This window comes from Triticum aestivum, chromosome 3B (assembly GCF_018294505.1).
Source record: "Triticum aestivum cultivar Chinese Spring chromosome 3B, IWGSC CS RefSeq v2.1, whole genome shotgun sequence".
NCBI classification, from domain to species: domain Eukaryota; kingdom Viridiplantae; phylum Streptophyta; class Magnoliopsida; order Poales; family Poaceae; genus Triticum; species Triticum aestivum.
The window spans coordinates 476,316,707-476,330,911 of record NC_057801.1 but is presented as its reverse complement, the minus strand read 5'-3'; the positions used below and the strand labels follow the sequence as shown (position 1 = coordinate 476,330,911).

The following is a 14,205-nucleotide window of genomic DNA, read 5'->3' as shown; positions in this document are numbered from 1 at the left end:
CGAGTCCCGTGGTCACGCGCCGCAAGAGAAGTTGTCACAAAGTCGCAAGCAACGCGCGTGCGGCGTCACCCGAAGACGCGGTGCGGGCCGGCGACTGTCAAGTCCAGACGCGGGACGGCGGTTTTTTTTTTTTTGAAACAGAGGCAAAAGGGACGGCGGTTTTTGCGCCCGCGCGAGAGAGACGTCGACGACGACCCGACGAAGAAAACTTTCAGTCCAGCGGGTGTAGGTGGAGATCTGAAACGGAGAGAGCGCGTGCGGTCGGTCAAAGTAAACCCCCACCGCCACGCACGACGCGCTCAAATTCCACGGTCTCTTCTCCAAAGAAACACGGAGTCATCCACAAGGCTGAGAATTACTACTGCATCTTCATATACATAACAATTTTCCGTAGATTTGATCTACTGTGTACTAGTAGGTGCAAATTAAACGCATTAACGTGCGCGTAAAGGGCGACCTCTCGACGTGTCCACGTCGGCACAGGTATACACTGTATTTTGTTGCGTGGGCTAATGGGTTTGGCAAGAGCGCCTTCTCCTTTTCTTGTTTTGAGTGGGCCACGTCTTGTTGGGTTTTTATTGGGGAGGGAGAATAATAAGAAGACAGAGAAGCAGGCACTCACGCAACCCTCTCTCACCGCCGTCTCATCTCCTCCGCGGCTCCGCCGCCTTCGCCTCCCCTCCCCTCCCACCTCAGCGCCGCTGCCTCTGTCTGCTCCGCCTCGCTCTCCTCCGTCCCTTCACGCGCCACGCCGCCTCCACAGGGTCCAGCCTCCACCGGAGCCGATCTCTCCGCTGAGCACGCCCCGCGCCGCCGTTGCTGCCAAGGGCTCCTCGGGGCCGTTGCAGCCGGGGAGGCGGCCTGCAGGAGGGCCCTAAATGCGGCTGACGACTCCATCCCCGGTCGCATGTGGCGGCAGCCAGCCCAGCTCCGCCTCTTCCAGCCCATCTTCTTGGTATGCATCTGAATGCCTATGGAAGGTGCCTGGCATTATTGATTCCTTTGGAGGTAATTTGCTTTCAAAGTTCTTGTGTGCTGACAAGTCTAATTATTATCCATACATCAGGGCATCATTGGTAGTGAAGAAGGACTCTTGCAGCTGCGAAATATTAGAAGAGGAAAATCTTATGGTTTGAAGGGTTCAGATCCATAATCTGATAATATTAGGACCCTTGATCCTTCAACCATTATGAGATTTCAAGGCAGATAGTGCAACTTGTACTGTTTACCTTGATTAAATCAATGCCTTCTGTAGCTTAAGGTTTAATTAGCAGACTACTAATGCTTTGATATTCTCCTTTCTGAATTCCATACTTGGTACAACAATGTTCCTCACCCGGTCACCCCAAACTGGTGGAATATAAGAACGATCGGAACTGGGACACAATGTCCGGTGACTATCTTGTTTTCCCTGGAGGCGGGACTCAATTCAAATATGATGTTGCAAGATACATACAGTTTGTAGAACAGGTAGATATTACTATGCCACCTTGATCTACATTTGAACATATTAACTTTGCAAGAAAATTTCAAGTACTTATATTGCCAAGTAAGTTCTGTGTACTTGTGGATGGAGATGCTTCTTGTGTGTATGTTTGCCGATGTTCAGTATTTTCTTTGGTAACATTGAGACTTTAGGAGTGAATATACACGCTGTGCAATCACATCCAACAGTAATAACACCAGTAGCAAAATAAGACTATTGTATTTGTTTCAGTTGAGATCCTAAACCATATTAATATGTTATATAGCCAGCTTCATGTTAACATGTTCCTGCTTTTTCTTGCGGTGAAGTCAAGAGCTTTTTATTTATTATCAAGTTCTGGATACAATCAGCCTTTTGTTAGTTTCATGTTTTTAGTTTGACCCTGTTTTAACAAGCAGAATTTAGAAAAAATGTACTAATGCACACAAGAAGATGGGATAACAGAGGATGCTGGTGATGTGGATTATAACATTTCCCCCTGCTCATATGGAAACAATACCCAAATATTATGTGCAGTTTTTCTCACTTATTCTCTAAAAAAACTGCCGCATAAATCAAATTTAATTTAAGCAAATCAATCTATGCTTTTTCCTAGGTGCTACGTGACTTCACTGGTCGCATTATTGACTGAGATTTCGAGTACGACAACTTCACAAAAATGGTTCGCTTGCTATCGTCTTGATGATCTTGAATTTTAGTTTGTTCTTTGAATTTACGGTTTCAAATTTTATCCCACTTGATAAGTTTGAACTTTGGTCGAAGAACTTGGTTATTCTTGTTCTGATTGCTGACACATGTACTTAATTGACTACAAGCATGTCATTCATATGGTTGATACAATACATTGCTTGCTTCATTCTGTTGGAAGAGGGATAGGTGTGCGTTAATGCAGACTGTATATGCATCCTTGGTAGAACAATGTATGCATGTGTGATGCAACTACGTATACAAATCTGGGAGAACATGCATTCTTGCTCCCCTTTCTAGCAATTTACCACCACATAGAGGTTGTCCCAGGCATGTGTTTTTCCTAGATGCATGTGATGTTCCTTTCTTTTTCTCCCTGACTTGTTTATGGGCTTCTAGAGAAATTTATTCAAGGAATTATTTTCAAAGGATCTATTCTAAGAACTCTTTTTTTTACTCCTGGATAGGCACAAAAAATCCTGTGCTACAAAGGCTAGCTTCATAGTGTCCATGGCATGTTGATGGCTAGCTCTACTGCGTGTAAAAACCCGGAATCCAATCATTTTTTCTCTTTTCTAGAAAGACAAGAACAATATCCAGTGTGATTCTCTTCTTATGTACCAGCTACACCGTGGAGCTCGAAGGCTGCTGCTATTACTTCTTGCGCCATTATTTGGCAACCTACTGCTGCAGTCTCCAGAGATGACACCATTAGTATGGGTCAGTTGCATTGGTGACGCTGAGCACAAAGCTATGAATCCACTCCCTTTTGCTCTGGACTGTGTATGTCTCTCCAACCGTATGCTCTCCTTATTATTTTAGTAGTTGGATTAAATGTCAAATCATTTACAATCATTGTGTGTAACTACAATCTGATGCAGAAGAGTTCTGGTAATTCTCATAATTCATCCAGTATATGTTTGCTTTCCAAGCAAAGAAATTGGAAAGTCATATAAGAGAAGCATAAATGACATGTCTTGAAAATTGTATGAGGTTCAATCTTGATGTAGTTTTGGACTGAATATTTCTCACTTCGAGGAATGTGTTTTTACTGAATGTTTTTTCCAGTACCCCAATGATTTTATTCCCTGGTACCCCATGGACTTAGATCAGGTTTTTCTTCCAAAAATCTATTTAATTTACTATGAGGTTATTTGACAGAGAGAAATGTTCTCTGTATAGTGGATACAAGCACTCTTGATAGATCCTTTATGTATCGCCACTGACATATATCTTTTCTTCCAAGGAGAATATATTTGTGGATTAATGTATCAGTTCTATGTATCGCCGGTGACGTAATGTTACTGATAATACTTGTCTTGAGAGTTATATCAGGTTGCAGCCATCCTTTGAGATTGACATGGCATTTTTTACACCCAGGATTAATTCATGCTATCTTTCTATTTGCTTCCAATCCTAAATATTTCTCATCCATACATGTATCTGTATCTATAGGTTTGGTTATGGCGTAAACTGGCTATCTCGACAACATTTATGCTGAAGTTATCGACCCTCCAAAGAATGGGATGTTAGATGTCATAGAACTTGTCTGTGGTGTTATCAAGCATTCACGGAATCCAAATGTCATGGTTTCTAGAAATGGGCGTGAGCTATTGGAATGCCCCATGTGTTTGGTTCCCATGTATCCTCCAATTCATCAGGTATGTCTTCTTGCCGAACTAATCACATTCATCAGGTGTTTGGTTCCCTTCGAGCTCCACGGTGTAACTAGGTTTTTGGCTTTCTATGTGTATGCCGATATATAAGAATACCCAGTTGCAAAAGAAACATTGCCGACCAAGGTAGGCAAAGCTAAAATAGGGTTTTGGTTTGTGACCTTTTTCTATGAATCCCTTTCACACTAATAGGTGACATCCCTTTCTTTATTTTAACCACCTGATGCATCATGCCTACCCCCGACTAGCCCCCTGCAAATATTTTGAACTTACAGATTGCACGCTCTCTTTTTTCATTTTCAACGTTGTCCAGATTGTTCCTTGTCAATTGATTCTACAAGGAGGGCTCATATCTCATTATTTAGAATTTACACTACAAATCCTTAAGCTCAGAAAGAAAGTTATGAATGTGTCTAGAGGTTCTTTTACTACTGTTGCATTTGTGTGTGTAGTGCTCCAATGTCCATGCTATTTGTTCTGAATGCAAGCCAAGGGTTCATAAATGCTTTGGAGAAGGTTGGCGCCTCTCTAGAGGTTCTGTACAAGTTCCAGAACTTTGGATGCTTGGGAATATATCCTTATTATTGCAAGTTGAAACATGAATCAGAGTGTCAATACAGACCATATACTGGCCCACATGCAGGTTCTGAATGCACTGTCGCTGGTGACATTCCATATCAAATTTCAGAGTGTTCTTCGAACTAATTCAGTTTGATCTTTCTGTAGGTTTTAAATTTTTGTGGATTTATGTGATGGAATCTTGACATGTCGAGAATGCGTCGAGAAAATGCAACATGACTTGTTGTTTGAAGTTACAACCTTACAGGGGCATCGACTCAAATTTGCAACGACGAATTTTATACCATGCTTGTGTAGCTCAGTCTGGTAATTTTCTTTCTCGAACATATAAACAGATTTAGTCCTATATCTTGCTTTGGCACTAACTATTTTTTAAAAATCTTAAAACTTGAAACTTCTGTGTTGTTGCTCTGTTTATCAGTGTACTATTGGTCTGCGTATCTAAATAAAATGGCAGTGCATATGGCCATAATTACGCAGATTCTTGAGAGTTAAAAACTCAACCATGATTCAATGTTTAGGGATGCAATGATTCAGTTTGGACATCCAATATCAGCTGGGTTGAGGTTCTGGATGTTTTACATAGGTAGCTGTACCTAATGCAAAATCCTCACCTCAGTGAACTACTGTTCAGTATGCGAACTAAACTGAACAAGATCACCTATATATCTCTGAACTAAAATACACTTAATTTCTATTCTTGCTTGCCGCCCTGCCTCACCCCGTTTCCTTCCCTTGGCCTCTGCTCTGCCCCATTTCTATGCGAAACCCAAGAGATGGTGGCGGCTGATTGATGTGGGCCTGGCGGTAGCGACAACGGCTTCAAGCAGGAATACTAGGAGAAAGGAAGACGGAGATAGATCCATGCGGAGCATGAGGCGGGGAGCCAGAATAGATCGACGCCGGGGCGTGAGGACCACCTCGTCATTCTAAAACAATACCACTTACACCAAATGTCAGTATAGTATCATGTTAATGTCAGAATCTAAGAGATTTAGGAACATAGGGAGTAGATGGTAATTATGGACATCGGAGAGGAGTAAATTTGATCACATGTACTATATAGAGACTTCATAGATGCATTCTAGCAGCAGAAGCACAAAACCCTGTATGGAGAAAATTCACTTTTTTTAAAGTACCGACATGAATATGACACTGCGGTGTTGATCAGCAGTGGCGGGCGAGGCGTGGGAGGTGACGATGACGAATGATATGGTGGTCAGCAGATAAAAGGTAAGTGCTGCTGTCGTTTGGTCCCTCTCCTCTCCTTGCTTCTGCCTCTTCCTATATTCATGTTTTGTGTTCTTGCCTTGCCAGAAGCCGTTCATCTCCATTGCCCAGTTGGGGCCTCTTAGGGGACTAATCTAGCATCGGGCGTTACAGGAGGAGAGACGCTCTCATGGATTAGGATGTTGCACATCATTGACGGGTCATTCCATGGATTAGGATGTTGCACATCATCGACGGGTCATTCCATGGATTAGGATGTTGCACATCATCGACGGGTCATTCCGCATGCTGCTCTTGTTGATTTGTTCTTGACATATCCTCTGTGGTGTTGTTCCTTTTGAATCACTTGGTGGTTTATATTAGCAAGTACTATCATTTGGTCACTTTTGAACCACCGATATTGTATGCGATCAGTCCTCTAAACAATAAAACTATTGCTTTTGTGTAGTATATATGATGTCATTATTATTCTTTTAAGGCGGATCCATTCTTTGAATGTGTTGTATAGCTCTGTCTTATTGTTCCCGTCACCAAATTTTATATTGTTGTACTTTGAGTCTAATGCAATAACACTACATAGTACTCCCTCCGTTCCTAAATATTTGTCTTTCTAGACATTTCAAATGACTACTACATACGGATGTATGTAGACATATTTTAGAGTGTAGATTCACTCATTTTGTTTTGTATGTAGTCATTTGTTGAAATGCCTAGAAAGACAAGTATTTAGGAACGGAGGGAGTACAAACAAGTGAGTATAAGGGATGCAATCCACCTGGCACCGCCCCAACTTTCTCTCAGGAGGCGCCACCGGGCGGCGCCCCAACCGATAACCAACCAGTGCACTACATGAATCTACTATCACTGGCAATCTGGGATACCGCCACTTGAGGAAAGGAGTTTCACCTTCCTCCTGCGCGCCACGTGGCATGCTCACCTAAACTTACACTAACAGTTGACAGTTGCCCGTACGTACCACGGCACGAGCCGCGCGATTGTTACAGCTGCACGGTCACGGGGAGGGGGTGGCGCTCATCATCACCCCACGGGAAATCGCGGCCAGCACGGTCTCGGCCGTGAGCCGGTCGGCGCCCGCCGACCGCACCACGAGCGTGTGCGTGACGGTGTCGTCCGCCACCGCCATGCTCGACGCCACCACGCTCAGCTGGGAGTCCCGCATGGCGCTCAGCGCCCCGGAGATGGGGTGCGCGTCCAGGGGGGTGCTCACGCGCAGCACCACCTCGTCCTGCATTGCCTTCACCTCCACGGACGGGCCGGCCTCCGCCCGCGCCGGCGCCGGCCCCGCCGCGCCGCCCCGGAGGCGCTCCTCTAGCTCCGGGATGTACGCGATGGCGTCGCTCAGCAGCGACGCCTTGTCCATCTTGGAGATCTTGGGCACCACCGCGCGCAGCGCGTAGAACCGCTGGTTCAGCTTCTCCCGCCGCTGCCGCTCCGCCTCCACGTGGTTCAGGGGCTCCTCCCGCCCGTTCGCCGGCTTGCGCCCCCGCTTCCGCGGCCTCCGCTCCTCGCCGCCCGCCTGCTTCTGCGCGTCGACGGCGTTGCTGAAGCTTATGGTCTTGGGAGGCTCCTGCTGGGGTTTCGGTTTGACTACCGCCGCCACCTCCTGCTTGGCCGCAGCGCCCAACTGGCGTCGCTCCCCGTGGTTTGCGCTGGCGGCATTGGGGAGCCGCGGGAGACGTCCTTCCCGAAGATCCTCATGTGATCGTCCGGCGAGGCGGACTCGACGTGGAAGGCAGATTGGATGGCGCGCAGGACCTCGGGGTTCTCGCGCATGGCCACGGCGGAACCGAGCTCAAGGACGCCGCCCTTGCAAGGGAGGAAGACGACGGTGCGTAAGCCGGCGGACTGGGCGAGGGACGCACGGACGTACCACCCGGGTGAGCCGGGCAGGTGGGGATCGACGGCGGCCCAGGCGTGGTGGCCGGAGGTGAGCGCGCGGCCCGGCCCGCCGGCGTCCTCGCGGAACGAGAAGTACATGGACGCCAGGAAGTACATCTCGACGCCAGTGACCCGGTCGAGGCGGAGCGCGTAGTCGGCGCCGTCCTCGTCCCCGCCGCCATACAGCGCGTGGAGCCGCAGCAGCGCGCGCTTACGCGCCAGGCTCCTGTCCGTGGCCCCGGCTTGCTCGGCCGGGCCGTCGCGGCAGTGCCCGTCGCCCCAGCCGAGCACGCCGGCGCCGGCCCGGGACTCCTGCCAGTAGATGCCGTAGGTCCAGGCTCCTCCCCGCTCGACGAGGTCGTACAGGCGCGCCTGCAGCTCGGGCGACGACGAGGCCGGGCCGTCGAGGTGCGGCGGCGTGGTGGCCAGGTGGCGCGCGGCGTCGTGGCCCAGGACGGCCGCGAAGAGCGCCGCGTCCGTGTCAGACCACGACATGCGGTGCGGCCGTGCGTGTCCTGCGAGAGCGTTTGGTTGGTCTGTCGAAGAAATGGACCCGGCAAGACGCTAGCGCTGCGCTGCCTTTGGTGGCTCTGCTCTCGGTCGGCTTGCTGTCTGTGGTTTTATATAGAGCCGAGCCGGCTTCCGGCCCTGGAGCTGGATATGACAGCGGAAGCTCACGTGCGCCAAGAAGTTGATTTTCGTACCCTAAAAAAAAAGAAGTTGATTTTCTGGGTTGCGAGGAGTGAAGTCTAAAATGAATCTTAAGGTTGTAGAGGTCGACGCAAATGAACCCTCACCTCCAAATCCCTGAAATCTGTACCCTAACCTTTCTCATCCCGGTTTATCCGAACCTTAGATATGTTTGGTAGACCGGGAAAAACATAATCCTGGCCGGGTACTCGCTTTTCTCACTGTGGTGTGGGTCAACACATCATAGCCATTTTTCCTAGTTCCCATCTCACCATGACTAGCTTGAGCAGAGGAGAGCAGCACAAGATGGCAGCCACCGGACGACGACCCCAGACGTAGAGTCAGACAGGCAATATATATGGCGCCGTTCTTGTACGAGCCAACCTCGTGCTGGAGAACGGGCGGGCCATGCGCCCATGCTGATTATTTTGCACATAGCACAACAAGGACGACATGAGCACAAGCAGTAGCAAATATGCGGCGCGAGAGCACAACACAAGGTACAACGGTGAGAATTTGCTCTTCCTATGTGGGCATTGGCGGCGAGAGCACAAAGCAGTAGCAGTATGCGGCGGCGTGCAGCTGCAGCAGTACATGGTGTTGGCCAGCGAGGGCAGCGGCTGCTTGTGGCGGGGAGCATCTCCAGCCGCGGCAGTACGCGGCGCTGTGCCGGCGAGTGGCACTAGCAGTACGACGGCGTTTGGTGGTCTAGGCCCACTTCGCCGACCAAGCCTCACGCCTCACGAAGTTCAGGGACAACCAAGCCGCTCATGACACCGCCGGCGGTACCCACGCCACCGCAGTTGTCGACGCCGTCCACGAACTGGACGGGCCGGATGAGGAGCTTCAGAGGCGCGCGGACGGGCCGGATGAGAAGCAGCTGCTCGCGCTCACGGTGGCTGCTTCCTGGACGTTGCAGGGGTCTTCTGACAGCTACTGACGATGCCGCACGGGCACGTCAAGTCGGAGGAGGCGTCAAAGGCCGAGTACGAGCTTCGCCTTTTTTCTCGACGTCCGTTTGTTTCTTTTGTGTACTTGAACACATCGATTAGCCGGCGGCTAGAATCGATCCATCGGCTGTGCACGGCCATGGTGCTCAGAACGGTGCCCAAGGAAAGTAGGTCATTTTCTGGGAGCAGATCGAACACCTTGAACTCTAGTGCAGCCGCGCCTCCTTGCAGTTGGTATTGAGGAGATTGGGGGAGGAGATGCATATGACAGATGGGCCCATGCAGTAAGCGGCAGTAAAAATGAATCCCGGCTGGGATTGCGCCTTTCCTATTTCAGCAAACAGGATTTTACTCATACAAGGTGTGAATTGGCTGGGATCTGTAAATACGGGGTACAAACTTCAGGGATTTAGAGGTAAGGGTTCATTTACGTCGGCTTCTACAACCTCAGGGTTTATTTCAGACCTCACTCGGTTGCGAGAGACTCGTCGCGAGTGCGTTGGTCACTGGACTACAAGCTACTACTACTACAAGTAATAACTGTGCTGTGGTCTGTGGAGTGGATGCGCCCCCGTTAAAAACGAGACGCGGCCGTACGACAAGGAAGGAAGGAAGGTACGGGAGCCAGGTGGATTCGGCGCACCGGGACGGGGGAGGATTTGCCCCGAGAGCGCACTGCTTGCCGTGTCACGTGAATCATGTTGCTAATGCATGCAGTACTCTACTGAGCAGCGAGTGAGTGAAGATTTCATGTACTACTGTATGTCGGAATCGGGAGTAGGGTGAGCTGTCAGTCAATCTGTTCTAGATGCCGAGAACCTGCTGCCTGTGCTCGCTGCTACATGCATGCATCGCGTACCTTTGTTCGGCCACATCGGATGGATCATTTGCACAAGTTCGGTGTATATACGGACGGTGCCTTTTTTTTTTGAGGGAACGAACGGTGCCTTTTGATGGTCGGGCCGGCGAGTAATGATTTGGGGAGAGCTGGGCAGAAGAGGGCGCAAACCGCACGCAAAATGGAACTCGGTGCACGCTGCACGCACGCACGCACCAAAAATGACACGGCAAACGCAGAGCTCCTAGTACGCGGTTTCGTCGCGGATATCTCATACTCCCCCCGTCCGAGAAAACTTGTCCTAAGCTTGTTCTTCAAATAGATGTATCTAGCACTAACTTGGTGCTAGATACATTCATTTGAGGGACAAGTTTTTCCGGACGGAGGAAGTATTAGCTCCAAAATTCTAGGTTCCCAAGTTAACCCAGGAGCTGAAGACGGTTGGTTAATGACTAGCCAAAATAGCCAAACATTGCTGCTACACGGCTGGGACTAGTTCGGTACGTTGGCAACTGCTCGCTCTGGACCATGCCCGCACGCTGAGACAGCGAGCATCATGTTTGATCCGCCTTCATTTCATCTGCGGCCCGGAAAGAAAACGATAATAGGAGCAAATCGAGCACGCACGCACGGAGCTCAAGGGAACACGCGACGTTTTCACACAGAGACGTGTGTCTGCAGCAACCGCTTCCGCTGTCTTTGCATGTGCGCGTGAAAGGGAGATGCTCCTACTTGGCGGCACCTTTGGCTGTCCTTCCGTTTTCAGCTTTCATTTCTACTCCCACCATTTTTAAATATTTGTCTATTTAGAAATTTTAACAAATGACTACATACAAAGTAAAATGAGTGAATCTACACTTTAAAATATGTCTATATACATCCGTATATGATAGTTCATTTGAAATCTCTAAAAAGACAAGTATTTAGGAACAGAGGGAGTACCATACATATTTTGTGCATGCGCGATGCTCTAAATAACGTATTAAGGGATTTTTATTTCTGTGCCCCTGGTTCATTAGTTATACTCATTTATCCCCACTCTGTTAACTTTCGCTCACTTTTCCCCAGTCCCTGCCCGAAACACTCAGAACAGGTTACAACGGACGTTGCCGTCGGGTCAATGCCTTTGACCGTTAACTCTGACGAGTGGGGCCGCGTATACGTGGGCGCATGCAACTGACCGCGGTCGTGGGGTAGCACGTGTCCATGGACATGCCCGAAACATCCAATCATATAAAGAGGGGCAACCACCTCCATCGCCCCTACCATTTCCCCCCAAATCCCCTCCCTCCCACATCGTCTTCCTCTCCCTCATCGGCGTCGTCTCGCTCTCCTCCACTGCCTCCACCGCACCGTCTCGCTCTCCCCCACCACATCCTCTTCCTCACCTTCATCGCCCCCATCTGTTAGATGACCGAACCTCGTGGCGACGCCGGCACAACGGTCGGAGATGTGGTGAAGCTGCAGGGCGCGGTGACCGGGGATGTCGGCGGCGTCCACGGCGGTGCGGGGAAACTTGCCACCACTACGGTGTGGAGAAGGATGTGGCGGGCTCCACCTCAGCGCTGCAGAGGGTGACGACGTCGAGTGGCGCAGCCCATCCCGATACCCCCGATGCACAGCCTGTCGTGGAGCAGCAGGTATTTGCACTTGCTTAGCTTGTAGAGTTAGTTGCTCCCTAGTTGCATTGGTTAGATTGTGATTCATACGGTAGTTCAAATGGTTAGAGTAGTTGGTTTGACGGATGGGCCGGGGTTTTTTGTATTGTGGGGATGGAGGTTTTTTGGACTAGGGTTTGTTGGACAATTTCATTGAAAAAAATGCTAGATAGATCTGTATGAGAGATAGGTATCTCTCTGCGTCAATGCCAGATGTATGCTTATTAGATTTGTTTTTAATGCTCACAGATTGGGGTTTTTAATGTTACTCAAATTCGTTGCCTTAGATTGGGTCCCTATTAGATTTGTTTTTGAATGCTACTCACATTGGGGTTTTGAATGTCATATGCCCAAATGGAATCCATTAATTAAGAAGTTATTTGATTCATTAGTATATAAATTTGTCCATAATATGTAGTCATATTAGCTCCATTGTTCAATTTGTGTGCATGACAATGGAAAATGCAAAACAATGATCATAGTATATTGGGAGTATATTAGCCCTATGATCAATGTGTCATGTGTGCATATCTAAATTTTCAATTGGATTCCGTATTTACTAGTGATGGATGTAATTGTATATTAAGGATGATGATGGTTGGGGGGGGGGGTAGAAAGAGGAAGCTGGCCCAGTACAACCTGTATGATCCAGAGGAAAGTGATGACAGAGAATATGAGGTAAGCCTACTTGAAATTTAGATTGTTCATTTAGTTCCTTTGACATGGTGTATCCATGAATCTATAATGTATTAATGTAACTCATTCATGTGTGCAGTATGATTCTAGAAAAGAAGTGTACAAGGGCAACGTCACGTCCTTCACAACCAAGGAGGTGGTGAAGATCAAGGCCAAGGGAGTTGCTTCCTTCTACAACCGCAAGACCAAGAAGTGGCACTGCCCCTACTGCACCACCAAGCCAAAGCCAAGGGATGGCCGCTTCGACCACCTTCTGTCTCATGCAGAGGATGTAGCGATTCGCGGGAGGACTACATGATCAGGGGGCAGCATGCCGCCCTCATGAAGGCCCTGACTCCGACGTGATGTGATGATATGATGCTGTGATGAACTGAATCTTTATCTTTATCTATTGGGTTACTTTTGATTTGTTGAACTGAATTTGGCTATTTATGGTTTGTTGAACTGAATCTATGGTGATGCTAGTAATGTTTTATGCTATCTATATTTGTCTGTCCTTAAATTTGCCTGTGGTGTATGGTTAGTTATGTTTAGATGTTGTGAACTATGATTTTAGGTGCTGCAATGATCACACATGTTGTTTCAGTGTTGCTTCACTGATCACACATGTTGTTTCAGTGTTGCTTCACTGATCACACATGTTATTTCAGTGTTGCTTCTGTGATCACACATGCTGTTTTTTCACAGATCATAAAGGAGTATTATCCTAATTATTTGTCTCATGTTTATTAATCAAATCAATCAAATGCATGCCTTTTCCCACCAGCATGTTTCATTATTCGATGTTTTCAACTGACATGCGACTGGACAGTATAAATTCAAGAAAATGCAAAAAGAAATAAAACCTTGGCAAACTATCTATGTTTGTGTAGGAGATCATGTGTGCAAAATTTAAAGTGATTTAGAGGAGGTCAAATAGATTTGAATTTGAGAAATGAGCTCCCAGGCTAGGGTAAACAACCCATTTGTAATCAAGTTTTTTGGACCTACTTTAAATGAGCCAAATGTTTTTTTATTAACACATATTTACTTTCCATAGTGTAGATTCGAAGTCTCACTATTTTTTGAATTAATCTTCATATTTTTACATTTTCTTTTGAAACATATGTTTTAATATAAAAACGATAAAAAACATGTTTAAAATATGAAAATGGAAAACTAAGTTCAGATCCTTCTTATTCACTTTGAAATAAAGCTTTGGTGATTTTCTTTATTTTTTAAATTTTTTCAAAAACCTAGTGACTGCATTTTATTATGAACTCGAGGAAAAACAGAAGGTAACCCTACCTCCTCTCCTTGAACTCTATGAAATCATGTACGTGATAGCTCATATGTGTGAAGGTTTTCTCATAAAAATGACCATAGACCAAGTTTATGATTTTTGGTTGGTAACATGTCACATAAGACAACATTGTGCGCATGTTTTATATTTTTCTTATTTTTTTAAAATTAATGGTGCTCATTTGACCTCGATTATGCCAGCTATGGTTTTTTCATGAAAATGACCATAGACCAAGTTTAGTATTTTTCTTCGTTAGTGTGTCTTATAAAACAACGAACGACGAAGGTTTCATATTTTTTTCATTTTTATAAATTAGTTATGCTCAGTTAAAGCCTTCGAAACCCCGTTGACCAGCTCAAAATCCCTCTAAACCCTGTGGGGTTTTGCCTAACCCTAGCTCCCAACGCCAGCCGTCCGATCATACCCTGACGCCAAGCGACAACCCTCAGATCTGGTCTTCTAGAAGGAATTAGGTGGGCAGGCTGCGCGCAAGCTCCGCGCCGTTGGATCACAAGGACGACTCCGCATTGTTGG

General features: G+C 47.4%; 1 long non-coding RNA gene and 1 pseudogene across 4 annotated transcripts; one reads left to right on the top strand and one right to left on the bottom strand.

Annotated features, from left to right (window-relative positions):
- The first annotated feature begins 555 nt into the window (after window positions 1–555).
- On the top strand, window positions 556–6,135 carry LOC123070456 (uncharacterized). Of its 4 annotated transcripts, none has more exons than XR_006433738.1 (10): window positions 558–955; window positions 1,067–1,470; window positions 2,082–2,147; window positions 2,641–2,713; window positions 2,798–2,956; window positions 3,629–3,834; window positions 4,302–4,492; window positions 4,576–4,734; window positions 5,600–5,661; window positions 5,746–6,135. It is a non-coding gene; the product is annotated as an uncharacterized lncRNA (long non-coding RNA). The 4 variants fall into 4 exon arrangements; XR_006433737.1 differs by having other exon boundaries at window positions 562–955; window positions 5,603–5,661; XR_006433740.1 differs by lacking the exon at window positions 2,641–2,713 and having other exon boundaries at window positions 559–955; window positions 5,603–5,661.
- Window positions 6,136–6,288: 153 nt separating this feature from the next.
- LOC123070455 (transcription factor MTB1-like) lies at window positions 6,289–8,160 on the bottom strand (annotated as a pseudogene).
- Window positions 8,161–14,205: the final 6,045 nt, after the last annotated feature.